Source organism: Thalassophryne amazonica, chromosome 2, assembly GCF_902500255.1.
Source record: "Thalassophryne amazonica chromosome 2, fThaAma1.1, whole genome shotgun sequence".
Taxonomy (NCBI): Eukaryota; Metazoa; Chordata; class Actinopteri; order Batrachoidiformes; family Batrachoididae; genus Thalassophryne; species Thalassophryne amazonica.
The window spans coordinates 43,497,267-43,507,393 of record NC_047104.1 but is presented as its reverse complement, the minus strand read 5'-3'; positions in this window follow the sequence as shown (position 1 = coordinate 43,507,393).

Below are 10,127 nucleotides of genomic sequence, written 5' to 3'. Positions count from 1 at the left end.
AGCAATATGTGTGATGACTTTTTGTAACACTTTTACATGTATCTATGTTATACGTTTAAGGCGAGAGGTGGAATGGGTAATATTTCAACGAATGCGATGAAATTGACACTGTTAATTCATGATCCTTTTGGAGTAAACCAATATAATGTTACATTAGACCCCACAACATCGGGTTTTGTATGAGTATATTGTTTGGGACAGGTATAATCACGACTATATTACTCAAAATTTTGTTTGTGAATCACTGGAAGAAATGTGGGAAATGCTATGGCAGGACATAATCGTTGGAATAGGCTGGAGCCCAGCCTTACCTGAATCTGTTGGTGGTTACATAAATTGACTGGTGCAAAACACCAAGAGTGGAATGTATAATAAAAATGTTATTGTGCTGTTTTGCACCTGTCTTAAAGTAACCCTGAGAATGTATTTGTTATTTAATTTTGTTTTAGCACTCTGGGGTCAGTCTGAACTGGGAGCGAAGAGCTGGATGTACTTGTTATTATTACACTGATAGCACGACTTTGTTTTTTGTAGCCACTAACGACTGGGAGTGAAGCATGCTGGGATCATTCGGAACTGGGAGCGAAGAGCTGCTTTTATTATGTCTTTGTAAGAGAGAGAAAATAACTTTCAGATGCCTGTTGATTAAAGAAATTATGTGCGCCAGGGAGGTTGAGTTGGCCACTCACCCTCCCTTCGCGGACACACTAGAAAAAAGGGAGTAGAACCATGCTTCAACAGAGTCTGCTGCGGGTTAACGTACGAACGCCCAGCCGGTTGACAGGCGCACTCTGCTGAAGGTGTTGGCTCTCCACCTTAAAGGCGTCACGGTAAGAGAAAAATGCGCTGCAACCACTTGTGTTTGATGTAACTGCTTTTGTGGGGAATAAATATACGCCTTTTTATTCTAGCAAAATGCAGTCTGTGTGATCATTTCTGTGTGCCGATCTGACCGAACCTTGTGTTTCAAAACAGCGGCCCACACAACATTCTGACTTCCATAAAAAAAAGACATTTAGTTCCTCAGTACAGCCAAAAATCAAGTCAGCTTTTCATCTGAGCAGCTCTACATGCATCCAGACTGCTTACAGTGGAGTGATTTTTTGTGTGTGTGTGTGTGTGTGTGTGTGTGTGTGTGTGTGTGTGTGTGTGTGTGTGTGTGTGTGTGTGTGTGTGTTACAAGAATTAGCACCGTCAGTTAGCTCAATCAAATCACCATCTCGCTTGTGTCATTGTCCCACATATGTGCTCACACAACCGGGTCGACACTTGTGTGTGCATGTACTACTACTACTACAAAAAATGTAGAGAAAAAATCACGTCAGAAATGAGTCCAGCTTTTCATCCTAACTTCCTGCTAACAGCCTCCAGACAGTGCAGTGGAATTGTTTTGTGTATGTGTTGTATGTGTGTGTGTGTGTGTGTGTGTGTGTGTGTGTGCGCAGAGTGCAATGGTACCAAATGTATAGAACCAAATTTGCACTCTAAATGGAACCAAGCCACACTCTAAATGCAATGCAACATAAATGGGACAAATAGTCCATGTCATGTGACATACAAAGCATCAATCAAATGACAAGCATTCACTCACCTGTTATATAATTACCAGTAATTCCCTTGTCAGCAGTCAACTGAAAGGCAGACAATGATGTAATTACAGTTCCCTTTGGCAAACTGTTTTGTCATACTACAGAATAATGATGTGCTCTTTTGACACTGATCTAGTGTCTGTGAATTGGCCAGTAATAGCCCCCTTGAATCAGAATGCTACCTTTCATAGAATTGCACCTCTAGAGTCCAGACATACCATACAGTCACGAAGTCCTGAAAAACTGGAATCTGGTATAAGATTCTGGAGCAAGTACTGCAGAACTGGGCCTGTGACAGCTTGACCGTAAACTAAAAATGTCTTGAAGTTATCAATGACAGTAGTTTGTGTTTACAGCTAAATTTTATGTATAGTAATATATTATGTGGAATTATGCAAGTCTATTTTAGCATCTATAGGTAAAAGAGCTCCTTTTGGAAAATTGCTTGTAATTAATGCTGGCACACTAAACATTTATGGTGTAATTTTGTAGCTCTAACAGTCCTTGCTATGGGGTGTGTAGGCAGATTTTGTTACCTGTAAAACAGGAGAAATAATGATGTAGAGGAAATGCACTGCCAAGTAAGTGCTTCATATATTTAGAGTAAAAATTAATCAAATGCTTTGTTTACCAAATAAGTATATTCATTGATCTCTATTTGTCCTCCTTTTTGACACATTCACCACAAATGAACAAATAAAAATTAGTGCTATTTGCCTGGCATAAATTCTCAGTCTGAAGGGATGTAAACCCAGTGGTGGGCACAGATAACCAAAAAATTAACTTTGATAACACATAATCAAATAACTGAAAAGTTATCTTTGATAACGATAAAATGATAAACCACCCAAAAATGCATCAGAAGCTACAGATAACCAATAAATTCCAGTATTGTCTCCAGTATAGTTGCAACTATTAACAACCTGATTTTGAGTTTTAACACCACAATCGCTTTTGGAAGCATCAGAAGTGACAACAGACCCAAACAATGAATCAGCACTTTTGTCTTTCAGCGCCCTGCCACCTGCTGGAAGCTCCTGTGTACTACATGGCTTCCAGCACAGACGCAACTGGGAAGAGCCAGAAAGCTCAACTCTACTCAATCACAGCGCTGCCATCAGGCGGAGGTCTTGGAAAATAAAGCAATGCTGAGTTATAGTTTGGTGTATAATTAAAATGAATACTGATAGAATAACTCCATTAATGTCAATTCTGTCATTTGTGCAAAGTTAAGATATAACATATATCTTTTAATGATGAATAATGCACTAACTCTGAAGTTTTGTAACAAACACAGACAGATGACATTATGGGTAAAATGTGTCTCTGCTACACTGATTGGTTGATTAATTCTATATAAACCAACACATTAAGTGAGCATTAAGTGAGGTGTGTCGTGTGTTGGTGTTTACAGATAAATGTGCTTTTGTAAAATATGCTATTTTTTTTAATTTGTAAAAAAAAAAGACATTTTCAAAAAAAAAAAAAAAGCCAAGTTATAATTAGATAACTGTCTGATATAGCCGTTGTCAAAATAAATAGTACACTGCCAACGACTGGTGCCAGTGCGAGTTTTGGCCCCTTTTCAGCTGATTTTTCATTCGTGTGAGAATTTTTTGGATCGCATCGAGTTTCAGGTTAATTGCGTGTCCTGCATCTTTTAGTATACACATAGTAACGAGCTGCGTTTAACATCTCACAACCACCTCCTGATCGCTGATTGTATGGTCAGATGAAAATCAATCCTGTTTGATATTCTTGTGCCTGTGCAAACACCGCAGACCTGTCTTGTAATGTTTTTTATGTGTTTTTTTTTTTTTTTTTACTTTGATGTCTCCCATCGAGAGTTTTTGTAAATTAAGTTTGAAAAAAGTTTCTGTTTCTGTTTTGCTTCTGGAAACACGAGTCCGACGTGTGGTTTTTGAACGTACAATGTGTGTGAGAACATAAATTGGGCGCTCTGAACTTTTACACCGTGCGGTTCTCTGGTACAGTGTCTGCCCAGCTTCAGTCTGAGCACTGCCATGAACACTACTGGCTAGTAGATGGCAGTAGAGACCTTGAAAACGTGCCAAAACAAAATTCCAGATAATCTGTGTTGCTACTTGCTACGTTTAAGTTGTGTTGAATTTAATAAAAGCAAACACAAAGACGTCTATAAACCCAGAGAATATATTAACGAGAGTTTTCGGCACTAGAGTTTAATGCTGTTGTCCTGATCAGAGTGTCTCAAATGCATTCTCCTGTCATGAACGTACTGAGATTACCGTACTGAGATTACCCTATCCTACCCATAATGCACTGCTGGGCACAGCATGCCCACACTAAAACCTTAAAAATTAGGGCATTACTTTAAAACTAAAACATATATCTGATATTTTCACTTTATAAAACCTCAGAAGTGATGTTAATTTAAATAACTTGTCCGAAATAAGTTTGGTTAAAATTTGAACCATAAGTTAAAAATGTATGCCTCTGGATGACTTGGGTGATATTGCCCGCGTATCAGTATGGGGTTAAAAGACAATTTTTTTTTTTTTGGTGACCAGTTCTCCTTTGCCTGCAGAGGATAGAGCGGTTTCTTCTAGGACCACCTCTCTTCTGTTTGTAGAGGGTAGAACTACACATCTGTTCACCTTGGTTTACCACGTTATCGGTCTAAAAATTATCGGACAAAAATTTATCGAAAGATAATTAGTCCGATAATGGTTTTAAAGTTATCTGAAAAGATAATCCAATAATGAAAACTTTATCTTTGACAAATATTGGTTATCGGATTATCGGAAGTGTGCTCACCACTGTGTAAACCTTACTGAAATGTTACATTAAACTTATTGTTTTGTATATTACCAGACAGGATGACAACATATTAGCATTCAAATATGCTTATATGAATGACATAAGACCACATAGCACATTTTCTGAACAACGAATAATTAATTAGTTACATGTAAAAACACTTCAAATTTAAAACATCAAATACACGAGAGGTGTAAACATAAAGAAAATGAAGTTACAAATTAATCAAAGACCGGGAGCCTATGATCAAAGTAAATACTGTCTTCCATTAATCATGTTTCTCACAAGGCTTTCTCTCTCCAACATGGCAACGCTATTGTAGCTAAAACAAACAAACAAACAAAAATGTAACAAAAGGTGTTTAGTGCATACATATTTACCTTTATTCCTATAACTAACTCTTGGCTCTGAAATGTCACAAGTCACAAGTTGCTAGATGATGTACTCATATCTAAGGGCCCCTTCACACATAACATGAAATTGGGTAAAAGAAGCAGAAACCGGCCGAAAAATGGTGAATAAAACCGAATTCACAAACTGCAAAGAATTCCAGCAGCTGATGGGAGGGACAGATGGTCAGATAGGCGTGAACGATCCCGTGGTGACGGTTTTGTGCATGGATGAACACAGTGCGAGCACATTAGAAGTATGATACAGCAGAAGGAAATAGATGTGCAAATGTACATAAATCATCTTAAATGTTTGTGGACAAAATAATGAGAGAGCACAGAACATTATAAGAACAATGTATGCACTGATTAAATGTAAGACAATAATGTTACTGGTAATGATTGTGTTCTCACTGTAAAAAAAAAAAAAATAAACAAATAAAAAAAAAAAAAACAATTTACTGTGACTGTTTCGGCACTCTTTCAAAACAATTTCCTTCAAGATTAATAAAGTCCCTTTTATTATTGCTATGCTGTGTAATTGATGCTTGATGACGTGATGGTCTGTGTTGTAAATGATGGATCAAATGGATTGCATTTTGTCTCTTAAAATATTTAATTCCTGGTATAAAGAGCAGACAATACAATAATTAACATCACTCTGTTCCCAGTTCCTCTGTACATAAACCAAGAATTAATGAACTGACATGATTGAATGATCATGAACACATCTCTGCATGTCCAGCTGTCCAGCACGCAGTGTGCTGAAGGACACCGGATCATGTGGACTATCACTCATGTGGTGGACGTGACATTTGGATCATCAGCTGAGTGGCCATATGATCAGACAGATATATTCACATGGAGCAGCCTGGCTGATGACATCTGCAGTGTGCATTGAGGTGCTGCTGTTTTTATTTCTTACCACCTCAGGAAAGCATGCTGACACATGTGCATCGCAGTGGAGTGTTGCGAGGTGGAGTTCTACATGGCACGATATGTGTTCTCCAGCTGTGAGTAGCAAACACACAATGCTGAGCTGCTGCGCCAGCAACACACCCACCTGTCCACTGCAAATCATAGTGGCAGAACATATATATCCCATCAACTCATAACATGCCACATCAATGCACAAGTGTGGTCGGGCTCTCATGACATACTGATCATTGTTATATTAGTATAATTTGTTGTTCTTTGTTTTAATTTAACATGGTGTGTTAACCCTGTCAGTGTCAGCTGAGAGAGTAAGTCTCAGCTGGACATGCCCCATATCTGCAGAGTGAAGCAAAGCCATCACACATGAATGAGCTCAGGCTGTTGTCCTCATTGTTTGTATTTTTTGTATTTTACCACTGTTTCCTTTAATTAGACACTTCACTCACACTCTCGCCTAACAACATGCATGTTATCATCTGACAGTGTCGGTGAGCCTGTGCTGACATGACCTCAGCGATACACCCCACTGGGCTCATGGATGGCTGTCACTCAAAGCCTCACATTGTGATCGCATGTCATGTGGCTGCCCACTCGTTTGAAGTGCTGGCAGTGGACCAAGCGTTTTTCTGTTTTTTGTTTTTTTTTATTCTGTCATCCCGGCATGTGTGCACTGCTCCGTGGTGATCCCACCTCCATAGGGACATGCTCAATATGTCATGGTCTGGTGCTACAGCCCAAATGATTATAACGTCCCATATTGTGTAATGGGGGAAATGGGGGATGGGGGGGGCGCACATTCGCACACCATTTCATTTGTGTGTTGGGGGAGCCACTTGCACACCATATGTGTTGCTTGGGGGAGGGAGGGAAACACACTCGCACGGCATTTGTGTTGCTCAAAGTGGGAGGGGGAATGGCACACTTGCGCAGCACTTAGAAAAAGCGGGGTCCGTTCGCACAACCATCTCTAAATCGGTCACCTGCTCTCTACTCTCGTGCTGGCTGCATGAACCTTTTGTAAGTGCCACACGAGTTCTGTTGGATGTTCGTGGGTGGCACCTGGACTCTGGCCGACTCTGCCCAAGAGTGGGTGGAATGGCCATTTGCCCGGGATTTGCCAACATTCAACCGCTGGTGTGAAGGCTGCCTCTATCGCACCATTTGGCCAGGCTTCGACATGGCCAATCATTTTGTGCAGCTCCTTGGCCGTGGCACAATATGTCCGAGCTGTGTACGACATTATGTGCGAATGTTGCGAGCACGATCAGGTGGCAGTGCAACCTCATCTTGCCCACTGTTCAAATGGGTTTCCGGCATGAGTGGCATGCGAATGTAGAGTGCATGTGCTGTGCCCGAATGGATGTGGCGACTGCTGTATAAGGCTGTTGAGTGCGGCTCCAATTTTCCACGAGTGCCATTCGAATCCTCCTTTGTGCACTATTCTCCTCAATCATGTTATGGGTGAAGGGGCCCTAATCTGCATATAACAAGATAAAAGGCATTCTATTGTATTGATAGTGTTGGGAAAGTGTAGGAACACGGACCCACAACAGGGGGCGCAAATGAACGGACAATGGAGTAAGTCAAAATAACAACGCTTTACTGTTGTGAATGTGCACAACGAATACAACCAATTACAGAAATGGACAAAAGTCAATACACAAAGGTGTCGTGTGGGCAGGCTCGAAGATAGGAGACGCCTCTCCAAGGTAAGACCGGAACCACACGGCTTCCTCCGCCACAGGACCCCGGGAATACTGGAGCCGCCAAGTCCCGAACTCCCAGGTGGCCACTGCCTCCGCGTGTCGGACCTGGTACTGCTGGCGAGGGAAAAAGAACAGTTAGATGGGGGCGCGTTTGCACCCAGAACTCCGAACGGCAGGAAAGGTACCTCCACCTCTCGTTGGAACAGTAAACCAATAACTAGCTCAGTCAAAACTGTGTACTCAGTAGGCTTTGATATGTTACCTCTCTGGTAGAAACGATATCTCGGCAATGAGGTGGAGATGCCGTCCTGCTGATATACCCCACTGATGATTGCCGTCAGCTGTCTCAGGTGATGGGTGACAGCTGTCACCGAGGCTGCTCCCGTGAGGCGGCGGCGCCCTCTGGTGATGGTGGGCCAGCAGTACCTCCTCTTCAGCGGCCCACACAACAGATAGTTGGACTATGTTATGTGTAATTATATGTTTGCTGTTTGTTTTTTGGTCAGTTGCAATGATGGTCCAAAAACAAGAATTCGATTTACCAGGAAAAATTTCAACATTCCAAAATCAGATTTTGCCGCTGATATTAGGCTGTTTTTTGAGTTTCTGTTTGGGTGTTTTTGTGACAGATATCTGGTAAACCTGCTGCTTAATTGCAGTACTCATGCAGCTTTGAATTGGCTGGCAAAACTGGAGTTTTAGAATTGAGGTATGGTAACACAATGCAGTTTGAACAAAAGCAAGTTTTTAAATCAAATGGATGATCTGATATTAACTAAAACATTATAGAAAGACACATGGATATCATGAAATACTTTGGATGATGCAGATGCAGGAAAGCAGTAAGGAGAGAGTATGAGGGAAGTTATGGTGTTAAGTTATGGTATTAGAATTTCCCAATTACACCCCTCCAAGGACTCACTGGAATTCCACCTCGTGAACTTGTTTGAACTCCAACATACCCTCAGGTCCCAAGGTGAAATCTGTAGTTTTAACTGATTTTAGGAGTTCCTGTGTCCAATTTAACTGGTCTTACACACAGTATTCTCAGACAGTCTATGGATAAAATATTACGTTTTTATCTGTGAAATACAGTCTAATATGTTGTTATCAAATGGTACTTGATAGATGTTGCTAATAACAAATGGCCACTAGAGGTGGGCAGATCGATCCTAATATCGATAATATTGATACCAATGCTGATAATGATATTGAACGATCCTTGTGTAAAAAGATCGATACTCGAGCTTTTTTTCTCCCACAAGCACTGACTGCTGCGCACACAGATTCATCAAAGCCTACTCTCTGTTTGTAAGAGCAGCGCTGCACTGTGTCACACAACACGGAGCAGTGCACCCTTGTATTGTGGTTTGTCAGCCCTCTACCTCAGGAGATTTTGTTTTAAGTTGTGTTGAGTGATATTTTTTTAAACAAAAATGTTGATTGTGATAATAAAGTATTTTGTTGTCACGTACAATGTTTGGCGAAATTCTATCCTAGGTCTTTTGGATCCTTTGGATCTATGTGTTGAGAAAGTGAATGCACGGACCCACGTTAGGGGGCGTAAATGAGCGGTCAGTAGGATACCAATAAATCACAATTTATTATGCAAAGGTGCAAACAAGGTTCCAAATATGCAAAGTCAAATTAAGTAATAAATGGTGACATGTCGGCAGGCCCGAGGGTAGGAGACGCCTATCCAGAGAAGAGCCGGGACCCACGTAGTTCCACCGCCAGCCAGAGGTCCGCAATCCACCAGAACCGCCAAGACCTGAAACCCCAGGTGGCCACCGTTCAAGGCTGTCAGACCGGTACTGCTGGCAGGAGCAAAAACAGATTAAATTGGGTGTGTGTACACCCAGCACACAGTCAGCAAACACAGTAATCCTCCTGAGGGAAAAATCCAGTAACTCCCCAGATTGCAGAGGAAAACTTGAGAACATGCAGTGTCAGTTGTAATACTTAGAAAATAAGAAGTGAGGAGTGGAGACGCCAGCTCCTCCAAACTTCCATAAACCCAGCAACAAGCTGTAAGTATACACAGTCACAACTGCAAAGAGACTTCAGTAACAATGAATGTGCGTACGGCACAAAGAGGCTGAGCTGGTTTACCTGTTGGGTAAGCTGATAACTCGGCAGAGTTATGATGTCAATCCCAGGCTTTTATGGAGTAAAGATGATGATGTGATGACAAACAGCTGATGACAGCCTACAGGTGCGCTTCTGGTGGTGACAAAAAAAGCCCAACAGGCCAGTGCGCCCTCTACAGGGCAAAAAGGTGCCAGCATGGCAGGGCACCATCTGGTGGTGGGCCAGCAGTACCTCCTCTTCAGCGGCCCACACAACAGGACCCCCCCCCCCCCCCCACAACGGGTGTCTCCCGGCGCCCGACCCGGCTTGTCTTGATGCTCCTGGTAGAACTCCGCCAGGAGGGCGGGATCCAGTATGAAGCTCCTCTTCACCCAGGAGCCTTCTTCTGGGCCATACCCCTCCCAGTCTACCAGATATTGATACCCCCGGCCCCTGCGATGAACATCAAGGAGCTTCTTCACCATCCGGGCCGGTTCTCCATCGATGATCCGGGCAGGAGGTGGCGCTGGTCCTGGGGAGCAGAGGTCCGATGTGTGATATGGCTTGATTCGGGACACATGAAAGACTGGGTGAATCCTCAGAGAGGCCAGGAGTTGAAGCTTCACCACGGCTGGGCT